The sequence below is a fragment of the Akebia trifoliata genome, chromosome 9, assembly GCF_017979445.1.
Source record: "Akebia trifoliata isolate Shusen 1 chromosome 9, ASM1797944v1, whole genome shotgun sequence".
In the NCBI taxonomy this organism is placed as follows: domain Eukaryota; kingdom Viridiplantae; phylum Streptophyta; class Magnoliopsida; order Ranunculales; family Lardizabalaceae; genus Akebia; species Akebia trifoliata.
Genome location: NC_141383.1, coordinates 23,258,359 through 23,273,238, shown reverse-complemented (window position 1 = coordinate 23,273,238; position 14,880 = coordinate 23,258,359). Strand labels below are relative to the sequence as shown.

At 33.8% G+C, this 14,880-nt stretch overlaps 1 long non-coding RNA gene across 1 annotated transcript; it reads right to left on the bottom strand.

Moving 5' to 3' along the window:
- Window positions 1-658: 658 nt before the first annotated feature.
- LOC147394797 (uncharacterized) lies at window positions 659-8,819 on the bottom strand. The gene is made up of 3 exons (XR_015181635.1): window positions 2,131-8,819; window positions 1,337-1,446; window positions 659-1,248 (listed from the first exon to the last, which is right to left on the bottom strand). It is a non-coding gene; the product is annotated as an uncharacterized LOC147394797 (long non-coding RNA).
- Between the last annotated feature and the right edge of the window lie 6,061 nt (window positions 8,820-14,880).

Below are 14,880 nucleotides of genomic sequence, written 5' to 3'. Positions count from 1 at the left end.
GGGTGAAGCTACTTTGGGGCGAGTCGACACTATAGCCCCCACTGATGTTATAAAAATATAAAAAAAGATGGGAGATTTTTTGAGTTCAAATCCCCTCGTTGGCCACCCACAAGGATTTATCCTTACTTAACTGGTATGTGTGGTTTGTGGGATATTGCATGTACCCCAAGGATCTGGGCAAGATATTGTGCTTAAGAGGTCAATTGCCTCACCTCGGCTGGGCGGACCTACAGGTCCAGAACTCTAGTCATAAAAAATAAAAAAAAATTGTGCAACTCTCAACACTATTTGAGCCATTTTTCATTTGCTTAAATGATTTTGCTACATATTACAATTGGGTTGCACATAAGAGCTCAATCTTCCCATAAATTTACTTTATATATGATGTCATTTTCATCAATGTGATTGTTCGTTGAGAGTAAAGGTGATTACAAATCAAATTTGCTGGACAAATAGCCTTTTTCAAAATATTATGTTAGTTTTTGGTTTTTGGTTTTTGAAAATGTAATAGGGCAGCTAATTTTTTGGCTTCCATTACTGGGAACATATATGAGATTTTTTATGTCCGTATCTGTTACATCCTGAGATAGGAATCATTGTTTGGGAGGATGCTCAAGAGAGGGCCTGTGAAAGATTGTAATCTTTTAGTGGTTTTATTCTCTAGTATGGGATCTGCCTTAACCCCTGTTTACCTATCAAAACAATATTCAATTATAAAATACTAGAAGGTGGCATGTGCAAACGCATATGTATCAAAAGGGTTTGTTCATAATTTAAAACATTAATTAAAAGGTTTTTAAAGATTAGATAATTAAAAAAGATATTTTAGTAATTCAAAAAATTAAGCAACATGATTCTAGGGTTGTGGGTGGTAATTTTATAGATTTTTGACTAAAATGACCTTTGATTATATTAAATTTAAATATAAAAGTGAAGGTATTCAAGACCACTCAAATTTTGGTGTCGAACCGCTTCTTCTCCTCCTTTTCTCATTATAATAGTAAAGATGACATGATCAATCAAACCATTTGTCTTTAGAATTGTTTTATACTCTGTGCTCAAAATCTTTGGAATAAGGTTATGTTGTTGTTGTTGTTGTTATAGACGTCATAGCTTCAATTGCCACCGTGTTCTCGTCTTTTTACAGGATTCTATTTGTATGAAAGTGTAATTTCTCGTTGATGCAGTCATAGGTCCTCTTTTGGTGTCGGTATGGTTTGTTGTTTGACGTGCCCTGTTGGACGCCGCCTAGTAATGAGAATTAGTACAGTCAGCAAAAATAATTTGAGTAGTAAAAAACATGAATAAGAAATAGAGGATTTATGGATGATTGGACCTCGTAGAATCAGTATGCAACAAGTGGACTTCATCTTATTCGCGTCATTTAGCAACTATACTCCATGTTTGGGTGAATATTTAAGATATCTCCCCCTTCACCTCATTCCACTGTTGGATCAAACAAACATTCATCAAACTATCCATAACTTAGACAACCATTTAAAAAAATATATAATTACAAAATTGGATATATTATAGTTTTCTTAAATATTAAAAGAGAGTCTGATTCAATAATTTCTGCAAAATAGATTAGCCATTTCTGTAATTTTCCTTAAAAAAATTTCAAATATCAAGCACAAGGTAAGATTTTTTAAAAGTAGAAGGTGATGGATATTTGTATAGAAAAATGAAGGATTTTTGGTACTAATTCTTTTCTCACATGTGAATATCTCATTGGTACGTTGGACACTATGGGCTTTGATAAAGTTGTACACCAAGAATTTTCCAACACTTTATAGGGTAAGTGGGTCATACTCATGCATAACTAAATTACTAAATAGGAATATTATTAACAAGTTTTTTAGAGTCTTGGTAAATGACTTGCAAGGTCACATACTCAATCGACTCCTTGACATGACAAGTTCAGGAACCGTAAGTCTGTACGTCTAGAGATTCACTTTTTATGAAAAAGTACAATCGTGTATCTCAAAGCTTACAAATCTACGGTTCCGAACTTGTCACATTAAGGAGTGGATGAGTAAGCTACCTGACGAGTCATATTATCACCACTAATTTTTTTTATAACAAATCAATAATATTAATTGTTGGTGAGAAAATAGCTAAGAAAAATACCATTCTTATGGAGACCATTAAAGATCCTTATCACAACTGCACACCTCTCTTGATAACTCCTGCACGAAGGCTAATGGGCATAACCTTGTCAGGATCCAAGTTTCTTGTGTGGACCATTTATTTTTCCCAAATCACCCATTCCAATAGAATAAAAAGCCCATAGTCTGTATGTGACGCTTAAAAAAAAATGTCCATCGTATGCTACCTCTACCTACATTTTGCTTGATAACAAAACTCAGGTTGATGGCCGCGGTGGTAGAGACGTGCATTGTGTATAATGGGAAGATACTCGATGTGTGAAGAGTTGAGCGATTATATATTGGTGATAGTGCCCATGTAGAGTGAGATCTCGTTTTATAGATGGTACAGCTCGAATTAAGGCGTTTCCTGATGTCTTCTTGCACTAGTTCTTAACGATAGAAATTTGTTGCCAAATTAGGTGTGGGCGACATGCACCATGTGAATCAGTTAAAGAACGCCAGGATTTCCTCTTACACGCGTCCTCCACCAAATTTGCTGTTATATGTAGAATAATAATAACGTGACTCCCACTCTAATATACTCTCCCTGACAGGGCATGTGCATAGAACTTGATTTTGTGGGGATACAAAACTGCACATTCTCATAAATATGTGCGAAAAGTTATTTTAATCCCATCAAAAGGCATGAATCTTAACAATGTTTCAAAAACCTAACAAATAACTGAAACAAAAATTTGTCAAATTGGTGGGATCATGATGGGAATTAGTTTTAATTTGATTGAACCGATTTACATTTATTAAAACGTGTGGTTCACCAAAACGAATCAATCTTAATATAAAATGTCTAATCCAATTGGAACATCAAGTCGGACAATTTTTAAAAAAAAATTGTCAAAAGTTAAGGGATAGAGGTGACTCTTGGTATCGATTTGCCATTTCTTCATAGTGAGATCTAGATCCAACCCTCATACCTCTTTGGATGTTACTTTCAGGTGAACCACATAACTTCTTGTTTTGTGGGTTTTGTATTTTTTTTTTCTTTATGTGATTGTTTATCTTCTTCTTCATTTGTTACTATTATTTTAATTGACTCTCTATTAACATTATGAAACAAGATGGCGTAACATAAAAGGTGTTTGGTGAATATTTAAGGCGTGTTTGATCAAATTATCAAGTGAACTTCACTAAGGTGTTCGCATACACAATAAAGTAGTAGTAAAATTTGATTAGAAGTTGTTATGAAGATTAGTTAAAAAGATTAATTCGCAATCTCTCTCCTAAAATTGAATTTCTTATCGGGAATTTCTCAAAATCTTTCATCTTCAATGTACATCATCTTGCCCTCTTCCATCTCAAGTATTTAATTTCACTTTTTCCTTAGCTTAAGATAATGAAAAAGGGCTCCAAATCTTTGATAACCTTGTGCTCCATATTATTGATAAAAACTTGGATCATAAACAATGTGCCACTCTCAAACATTTTAATCTTTTTGATTTCCCTCAATATTTGAAGTTGAAAAATAGATTTTTTTTTATAAATTTGATATGATTTATATTTTTAATTTTTTTTGGACATTGATAATTTGAAAATAAGGCTTGTATTCGGATCGGATTGATTTTGGTTTAAGGATGAAATGAAACAGATCAGATTCGATTTGCACATTCATTAATCAGACCGGATCTATAACACGTTTAAAAAATTCCGGATCAGTATTGGAGTGGTACTGATCCTGTACCAAACCAATCCATTACCATCCCTGGTTGTAGGCTCCAGAATAAGGTTACTCGATTCTTAGACTGACCCATCTTTAATGAGTCCGAACTTCTTATGGATTGAACCATCTCAATTGCCAAGATACAATAGTTCTCTCCTCTCTCTAAACGCTATTTTGATCTCAAGAGAACAATAACAAACATTTGGGTCCAAAAATGGGTCTGGGCCCAAAAAATTTCGAGGCCGTTCACTTGGAGCCCTTTCACCTAAGAAAACTAGATCAGACTCCATCTCCCCCCTTGATATGGACCTTCCCTCACCCAATTGATCTAATATGTTTGGAAAAAAAAAAGTCAAAGCAAGAAGTGAGCGTAATGGAATTAATTGTACATATAGAAAGGCATAGAGTATCAATAACTGATCAAATTAAGATCAACATAACTATTTCCCTTGCTAGTGAATCATTTCTAGGCAACTGATGTTTCTATTTTTGCCTTTAACGATCAAATTGATTTTTTGGGACACTAAAATTTTCCATATTTTAATAGATGTAATAATAAAAGAATGGCTAAAATAGTAAAATTATTGGCCATGATTATGTTAATTTCTAGTGGGAATTTAAGTCTGACTTATACCTTCTTCTTGCTTCTTCTTCCGACGTATGCCTTTTTTATAGGAGAAACATGGGGAAAGCTTCAACCATGATCCAAGTTTCCCATGTTGGTGATTCCTTTTTCCCAATTCACCCATTCCGAATAAAGTAGAAATATATATATATATATATATATATATATATATATATATGGGTCCCGTTCAGCAACAAACATTTTGGCAAAACATTTTTCAAAACATGGGTTAGAGGTTTTGGAATGGGCTGATTTTGGTGAGGATGATCTATCCTCACCAAAAATCAGCCTATTCGAAAACTTCTAGCCCCAGTTTACAAGTTGAAAAATCGTGGACCGTCCATTTTTTGTAAACCATTTTCGATGGGGTTAGAAGTTTCGAAATGGGCTGATTTTTGGTGGTGATGATGATGATTTTTGTTGCTGAACATTTCCCTATATATATATATATATATATTCTCCAGAAACTGAACTGAAATATATTTATATCTAAATCAAATTCTCTTTTGATTTTGTGTTGGTATTGATGTTTTAGGTGGAGGTGGTGGTAGAGAGAGGCCTAGTTTTATGATTAGAAAACCTTGAAGGAGATAAGTACGGTCGTTATGAACAATGTGAGTCATTAACGCGTGCCAAAATTTCTTCTTACACTTTACCTAGATGGTATAGATTCCTTGTCAAAATTAGGTATAGGCGTAATGCATGATGTGGCTCAATAAATGTGTGGCCAAATTTTTGGTTACACATTTCCTTGCCGATTTAGATTCTCTACCAAATGCAATGTACACAAATTATAGTTAACCAAAAAATTAAAAAATATAATTAGAAAAATATTTGGGTGACACGTGTGTAAATTCCTCAGTTAATTTTTAGGGATGGAAATAACTATCGTTCTTGTAGTGAAACACTCTAGCCTGACTAACAAGTCTTACTAAAACTTTTTGACGCATTATGGGAAAGGAAAACTGGCTATAGTTGATTACCCTACATTGGATAACCGAATATAACCAATTTCCCCTCTACTGTGAGCGTCCATAAGCCTTAGTTAGGCTAGCCATACTCTTCTGTAATTTTTATTTTAAAATATTTTTTTTAAAGAATATTTACAAGAATAATGCTATTACTCTTGGAGTTGAATCATTTTTTTCTTCAAATATTTGCCTTCAAACTAGTTAAGACAATTTGGGTCTTTTTTCTCTTTCGGGTATTACCCTGACTCTTATCCCACTCTTTTTCTTGTATCATTTTTCACCAATTTTTATCATTATACACTTCTTACATTTATTCTTTCTTTTAAACTATAGTACATTCTTGTGAGATAAAATCATCATTACATTGACGTCTGATCCTCTTTGGGGTTAAAGGCATAAAAAAGGAAAAATAATAAAATTTAATATGTATTATTGGAAAAGAGGGAGTTAAGATGAAAGATAATAAAGTTGGAAATGTATTATTGAAATAAAGTAGTTGAAGATAGAACAACAAGCTTGAAGGTGTATTTTTGGCATGGGCGAAGCTACTTTAAGGCAAGTCGACGCTATTGCACTCACTGATGTTATAAAAATATAAAAAAATGGGAGATTTCTTGAGTTCAAATCCATTCGTTGGTCACCCATAAGGATTTATTTTTACTTACCTAGTATGTGTGGTTTGTAGGGTATTGCATCTTTCAGGAGGATTTGGGCAAGATATTATGGTAAAGATGTCAATTGCCTCACCCTTGTTGGGCTGACCTACGGTCCGGAACTCCCATCATAAAAAAAAAAAAGTGCGACTCTTAACACCATTGGAGTCGTTTTTCATTTGCTTAAATGATTTTGCTATAAATTACTATTGGGTTGCATATAAGAGCTCAATCTTCCCATAAATTTACTTTATATATGAAGTCATTTTCGTCAATGTGATTGTCCGTTGAGAGTGAGGGTGATTACAAATCAAATTTGCAGGACAAATAGCCTTTTTCAAAATATTATGTTTGTTTTTGTTTTTTGAAAGTGTAATAGGGCAGCTAATTTTTTGGCTTCCATTACTAGGAACATAGATGAGATTTTTTTATCTCCATATTTGTTACCTCTTGCGGTAGGAATCATTGTTAGGGAGGATGCTCAAGAGAGTGCCTATGTAAGCTTGTAATCTTTTTGTGATTTCATTCTCTAGTAGGGTGTCTGCCTTAACCCCCATTTACCTATCAAAAAAATATTCAATTATAAAATACTAGAAGGTGGCATGTGCAAACGCGTATGTATCAAAAGGATTTGTTCATAATTTAAAACATTAATTAAAAGGTTTCTGCAGATTAGATAATTAAAAAAGATATTTTAGTAATTTTGAAAATTAAGCAACGTGATTCTAGGGTTGTGAATAGTAATTTTATAGATTTTTTACTAAAATGACCTTTGATTATAGTAAATTTAAATATAAAAGTGAAGGTATTCATGACCGCTCAAATTTTGGTGTCGAACCACTTCTCCTCCTTTTCTCATTATAATAGTAAAGATGATAGTATCATATTTTGACATCAAACTCACGGCTTAGTCATTTCTTCAATCAAACCATTTGTTTTTAGAATTGTTTTATACTTTGTACTCCAAATCTTTGGAACAAGGCTATGTTGTTGTTGTTATAGACGTCATTGCTTTAATTGCAGCCGTGTTCTTGTCTTTTTACAGCATTCTATTTGTATGTAAGTGTAATTTCTCGTGTTGATGCAGTCATAGGTCCTCTTTTGGTGTCGGTATGGTTAGTTGTTCGACTTGCCCTGTGAACATGATGCCGCCTAGTAATGGGAATTAGTAAAAAACATGAATAAGAAATAGAAGATTTATAGATGATAGGACCTTTTAGAATCAGTATGCAACAAGTGGACTTGATCTTTTTCGTGTCATTTAGCAACTATACTTCATGTTTGGGTGAATATTTAAGATATCTCCCTTCTTCAGCTCATTCCACTGTTGAGGATCAAACAAACAATGTCCAAATTGCCATAATGGTTAATATGATCACATTTCCCATTCACTTATTTACAAGGCATAAAGGTAAATTCATCAAACTATCCATAACTTAGACAACCGTTTAAAAAAAAATATATAATTACAAAATTGGATATATTATAGTTTTCTTAAATATTAAAAGAGAGTCTGATGCAATAATTTCCGCAAAATAGATTTGCCATTTCTGTAATTTTCCTTAAAAAATTTTCAAATATCAAGCACAAGATAAGATTTTTTAAAAGTAGAAGGTGATGGATATTTAAATAGAAAAATTAAGGATTTTTGTTATTAATTATGTTCTCACATGTCATTATCTCATTGGTACGTTGGGTACTCTGGGCTTTGATAAAGTTGTACACTAAGAATTTTCCACACTTTATAGGGTAAGTGGGTCATACTCATGCATAACTAAATACTAAATAGGAATATTATTAACAAATTTTTTAGAGTCTTGGTGAAATGACTCGCAAGGTCACATTAGTAATCGACTCCTTGACGTGACAAGTTTGGGAGCCGTAGGTCTGTACACCTCGAGATTCACTTTTTATGGAAAAATACAATCATGTATCTCAAAGCATATAAATCTACGGTTCCCGAACTTGTCACATTAAGAAGTGGATGAGTATGCTACCTATCAAGTCATATTATCACGACTAAAATTTTTATAACAAATCAATAATATTAATTGTTGGTGAGAAAATGGTTCCCGTTCAGCACCAAACATTTTGGCTAACATTTTAGCTAATCATTTTTATCTTACATGGGTTAAAAGTTTTGGAATGTGCTGATTTTTGGTGAGGATGATCTCTACGGTGAGGAGATCATCCTCACCAAAAATCAGTCCATTCAAAAACTTCTAACCCATGTTTTGAAAAATGTTTTACCAAAATGTTTGGTGCTGAACATTTCCCTGAGAAAATAGCTAAGAATAATACCATTATTAGGAAGGCTATCAGAGATCCTTATCACAACCTGCACACCTCTCCTGATAAGTCCTGGCGCCAAGGCTAATGGGCATAACCTTGTCAGGATCCAAGTTTCATGTGTGGACCATTTATTTTTCCCAAATCACCCATTCCAAATAGAATAAAAAGCCCATAGTATTCAAGAAATTCAACTCCAATGCCTCTTTGTACGCGACGCACACCATTTAAAGAAAAAATGTCCATCGTATTCTACCTCTACCTACATCTTGCTTGATAACAAACTCAGATTGATGGCCACGGTGGTAGAAATGATACTCGATGTGTGAAGAGTTGAGCGATTATATAATGGTGATAGTGCCCATGTAGAGTGAGATCTCATTTTATAGATGGTAAAGCTCGAACGTGATAAGGATGGTCGATATGCACGATGTGACTCAATTAACGCGTTTCCTGATGTCTTCTTACACGTGTTCTTAACGATAGAAATTTGCTGCCAAATTAGGTGTGGGCGACATGCACGATGTGAATCAGTTAAAGAATACCAGGATATCCTCTTACACGCGTCCTCGACCAAATTTGCTGTTATAAGTAGAATAATGATAACCTGACTCCCGCTCTAATATACACTCCATGACGTGGCATGTGCATAGAACCATTGATTTTCCTCGGGATACACAACTGCAAATCCCCATAAATATGTTCCAAATGCACTATGTGACTCAATTACTAAGGTGTTTCCTGATTTCTTCTTACACATGTTCTTTATGATAGAAATTTTCTATTAGATTCGGTATAGCCCATATGCACGATGTGAATCGGTTAAGCCGTGCCAAGATTTCCTCTTACACGTATCCTTTCGATCAAATTTTCTGTGAAAATTAAGTATGGTCACATTCAACTTGAATGTTCCGTCTGATTGAACCAACTTACATTGTAAATGAGTAATCCATCGCAATTGAATTTATATTAATTTATCACTCATTATGGTATTCCTATATTTTTCGGAAACATATTTTATCTCATTATGGCATCCTCTGTCTCAACCATTCATTTGAGGCTAGTATGGTTCTTTTTTTTAATTTTCATTATAACTATCCATTTTATATTAATTTCCAGAGAGAATAAGTTGGGGGTTGTACCTTTATTTTCCAGTTGAACAATGCCTTGCATCTCTTGCTTCATGTCCTTCCTCACAAGTCCCACACATAACGAAAGATTGAAACATGATCGAAGTTTCCCATGTCGATCGTTTGTTTTTTCCAATGTCGGAAAACATATTCACTATCAACATGCCTCGTTAAAGACGAAGAGAGAGGGCTAGTTTGAACTTTTATTTTTATTGTTGTGGTCGTGTTATTTTCTCTATTCTCTTTATTTTACTTGTATTTGCTTTACAACACATTCTTGGGGTTTGGTTGTTGAAATTAATTGCTTGGGTGTTATAAGGGATTAGTTTCAATAATCGGGTTTCCGTTCATTTCATTAGTTTATGAGAAACAATTTCAGATCGAATTCAGATGTATCACAATTTGCTTGAAAAAATCCAATCCAAACATATTTTAATATTTTTTTTTCTTAATTTCATATACATACACATAATTAGAACATTTTAGTCTTTGTTGGTTTCCCTCCATATTTGTAGTTGAAAAATGGATTTTTTTTAAATTTCTATGATTTTATGTTTTTAAGTTTTTTTGAAAATAAGACATGCGTTTGGATCAGATCGATTTCATATTAAGGATTAAATGAAACGGAACAGATTCAATTTGCACATTCATTAATCCAACCAGATCTGGTACATGTTTAAAAAAAATTGGATCGGTATTTAAGTGTTACTGATCCGATACATGGGTCTGTAACCTTATCATGGATTGACCCATTTCAATGGTTCTTTGGGTGCCTAGTCTGGATCACTTGGATACAATTCCATAAATTATATGAAGATCTTTCTTTATCTCCAAATGTTGATCAACAGTTATAGGGAAGATCTTTCTTTATCTCCAAATGTTGATCAACAGTTATAGGAAATTCATACTGTAAGTTACGGTGCACATTTTAAATTAATATATTTATGAAAAAAAATATAATCTTGATTGGATCAAATTTCATCATCTAACCCAATCTCCATCAATTTCTTCAGTCAATGTATTTGTGTCCACAACTTTCTTTTTTTCCTTTTTATTTTTTATTTTTTATTTTTTATTTAATTTATTTATTTTAATACTTTTGTATATGTCAAGTAAGCCCCCTGCTTTTAGCGTTAAGAAAACAGAGGCAATCCAACCATGAAACGAATTCAGAAAAAAACAAAATATAAAAAATAAAAATAAAAACAATGCAAATCTCACAAGAACACAAGAACACAATCATTTATGTGGTTCCCTCTAGATTTATGTGGTTCCCTCTAGATTGAAGTAAGCACAGGATGGCACAATCCACTATATGAGAGGCGAAATCGCCAAGATACAATAGTTTTCTTCTCTCTCAAAACCCTTTCCTTCTCTCAAGAGCACAATAACCACCAAAACCCTTGCTATCACGAGCACAACAAGCACATAACCTCAAAATTAGGGATCCCCTTTTATAGTTGGGCCCAAAAAAAGAGTTGGACCCGAATTTTTTTTCGAGGCCTCCACTTCGACACCAGAAGAGCCCTTCACCAGAAGCCTAGATCAAGCCCCACCTCACCAACATGTGGAACTAGCAAATGCTCATAGGAGCTCTTCCAATTATATCACCTAGTAGCTTTGGTCCACAATGTGTGAATTAATGACACTCAATTCACATAGGCACAAGTCAAAGTGAATCAAGCTTCATCTTTAAAATACGTAGGAATCAATCTTCACTTCCTTGAACCATGCATATTGAATCTGTTTAGCAAATAAAAATCAAAAATCAAAACAAGATGTGAGCATAAATGAATTAATTGTACATAGAGAGAGAGAAACCCACAAGAGTATGGATAATTGATCAATTTAAGATTTTTTTTTTTTTTTTGGTGGTTAGACAAGGGAAATTTTATTAAGAAAAAGAAAAGAATTACAAAATCCAGGTATTTGGGAGACCCAATTGGTCGCAAGCAAAAGCCCTTCTAACTGAAAAAGGAAGATTTTATTAAAGATAAACATATATAACTATTGCCCTTAAAAGAGAATATTTTCTAGGTAACCGATGTTTCTCTTTTCATCTGGTTTGTTGGACACTATGGACATATAGGGAAGTTGGAAACTAGAATTTTCCATCTTTCAATAGATGCAATAAGTCATGAATGGCTAAAATAGCAAAATTATTGATTGATATTTTAATAACTAATGCATTAATGCTAATTGTGGTGAGAAATTAAGATCGATTTATACCTCAACTTCTTGATGATCTGATCATGGGGAAAGATTCAAGCATGATCCAAGTTTCCATATCGATGATTCCTTTTTCCCAAGTCACCCATACCAAATAAAGTAAAAAATTTACACTCCATAAACTCAATTTCCTCATCTCTTCAGATGTAGACAATAATAGCAAGCCGATTTTATTCTGTGTTGGCCTTGATGGTTGTGGTATTGGCAACCCCATAATATTGTGAGACCTAATGTAAAAGGGGTGAGACAATATATAGTAGTGTTGGTGTCAAGGTAGAGGCGGCCTCGTTTTATAGCTAGAAAACCTTCAAGGAGATAAGTATGGGCGATATGCACAATGTGAATCACTTAACCCGTGTCCGAATTGCTTCTTACACATTACCTGGATGGTAGAGATTCTCTGAGAAAATTAGGTATAGGCGTACTGCACGATGTGGCACAATTAATGTGTGGCCAAATTTTCGGTTACACATTTCTTCCATGATTGAGATTCTCTATCAAATGCAATGTAAATAAATGATAGTTTACCTAAAAAATAAAAAAAATATAATCAGAAAAATATTTGTGTGACACGTGTGTGAATTCTTCAGTTAGTGAAATACTCTATCCTGACTAACAAGCCTTATGAGGCTTCTGGACACGTCATGTGAAAGGAAAACTGGCTATAGTTGATTACCTTGTTAGAGTATTACATAGGATGCAATGTAATAAGTTGTATTGTGCTACACCCTATTATTTAGGCTTAGATTTGAATAACTAAAATTTTGATTTAGATAACGATGATGATTAGGATAGATTACATTCTAGAATTGTAATGATCCATTCTTATTTTTAATGTTTCTATTTAAACCCTATGAGAGCTCACTATGATCATCCAAGAATAATCAAATATCATTCATCTTTATACCCTACATTGGACAACCGAAAATAACTAGTTTCCCCTCCACTATGAACGTCTAGAAGCCGTAGTTAGGCTAGCCCTACTCTTCTTTAATTTTTATTTTAAAATATATTTTTTGAATAATATATACAAGAATAATGCTACTATTCTGTGAGTTGAACTTTTTTTTCTTCAAATATTTGCCTTGAAACTAGTTTGGACCATTTGGGCCTTATAATCTTTCGGGTATTAGCCCCAGGGCGGAGCTAGTAAGGACCTGGTGGGGGTAATTGCCCCCACAGAACTTTGAGACACCCCTATATTTTCAACTAATTACATGCTTCATTTGTCCCCACTCCCTCACCTCTCTCCCCATTTGCCCCCACACCTTCATCTCCCTCCAATTTTTGCCCCCACACCCACACTTCCCTTCAATCATATTTTTCAGCACAAATAATTTTCCCACCATTCAAGTTTTTCAACTATACAACTACCCATAGTTTGCCCCCACTACAAGAAAATCCTGGCTCCGCCCCTGATTAGCCCAACCCTCATCCCACTCTTTTAATTATATCATTTTTCACCAATTTGTCCCACCATTCACTTATTACATTTATATTTTCTTTTAAACTATGTTACATACCTTATGAGATAAAATCATCATTATTATTGAAGTCTCATCTGGGCTTAAAGGCATAAAAGAGAAAAACACAATAAAGTTTAATAAGTATTATAAGAAAAGGGGGGAGAAGATGAAAGGTAATAAAGTTGGAAGGGTATTATCGAAAATGAGTAGTTGAATATAGAAAAAAAACTTCGAGGTGTATTTCTGCAGGGGTGAAGCTACTTTGGACGAGTGGGCACAATTGCTTTGATTGAAGTTATAAAAATAGAAAAAAGTAAAAAAAAAAAGAAGGGGAGATGTCTTGAGTTCAAGTTCCCTCGTTGGCCACCCAGAAGGATTTTTTCCTACTTACCCGATATGTGTGGTTTGTGGGATATTACATGTATTGAGGGGAATTTGGGTAAGATATGGTGCTCTAAGAGGTCACTTGCCTCGCCCTTGGTAGTCGGGTCTACGGGTCTAGATACCCTGTCATAAATAAAAAAAGTGCAAATCCCAACACAATTTAGGCATTTTTTTCATTTGCTTAAATGATTTTATTGCAGATTACTATTGATTTGCACATAAGAGCTCATTCTTCCCATAAATTTGCATGTGTCCTCGATGAAATTTGTTGTTATAAGTAAAATAATGATAACGCGACTCCTCCTCTTGTATACTCCCCTAACGTGGCATGTGCATAGAACCATTGATTTTTCCTCGGGATACACAATTGCACATCCCCATAAATATGTTCGAAATGCACTATATATGTGACTCAATTACTAAGGCGTTTCCTGATTTCTTCTTAGACATGTTCTTTATGATTGAAATTTTCTGTTAGATTAGGTATGGCCGATATGCATGATGTCAATACGTTAAGACGCACCACCATTTCCTCTTACTTGTGTCCTCTCAACCAAATTGGTTATTAAGTATGGTCACATTCATCTTGAATTTCCTTCTAATTGGTAATAAAACTAACTTACATCATAAATGAGTAATCCATCTCAATTGAATTTATATTAATTTATTACTTATTATAGTATTCCTATATATTTTTTGGAAACATATTTTATCCCTTATATGAAGTTTGGATCAGTAATTTGAGCTAACTTTTCTACTATGGAATATAAATCAATTGAGGTACAAGCTTGTTTACAAAATAATTGGTATAAGGATTTGTACATACCTCTTAGGGATCCATTTTCTGAGGGACATCCTCCGATCTCAACCATTCATTTGAGGCTATTTTTTTCTTCATTATAACTATCCAGTTTATATTAATTTCAAAAGAGAATAAATTGGGGGTTGTACCTTGCTCTTCCAGTTGAACAATGCTCTGCATCTCTTGCTTCATGTCCTTCCTCACGAGTCCTGCACGCATCGATAACCAAAAGATTGAAACATGATCCAAGTTTCCCATGTCAATCGTTCGCTTTTTCCAATGTCCGAAAATATATTCACTCTCAACATGTCTCATTAAAGACAAAGAGAGAGGATTAGTTTGAACTTTTATTTTTACTGTTATGGTTGTGTTATTTTCTCTTACTCTCTTTATTTTATTTGTATTTGCTTTACAACACATTTTTGAGGTTTGGTTGTTGATATTGATTGTTTGGGTGTTAGAAGAGATTAGTTTCAATAGTCGGGTTTCCGTTCATTTCTTTAGTT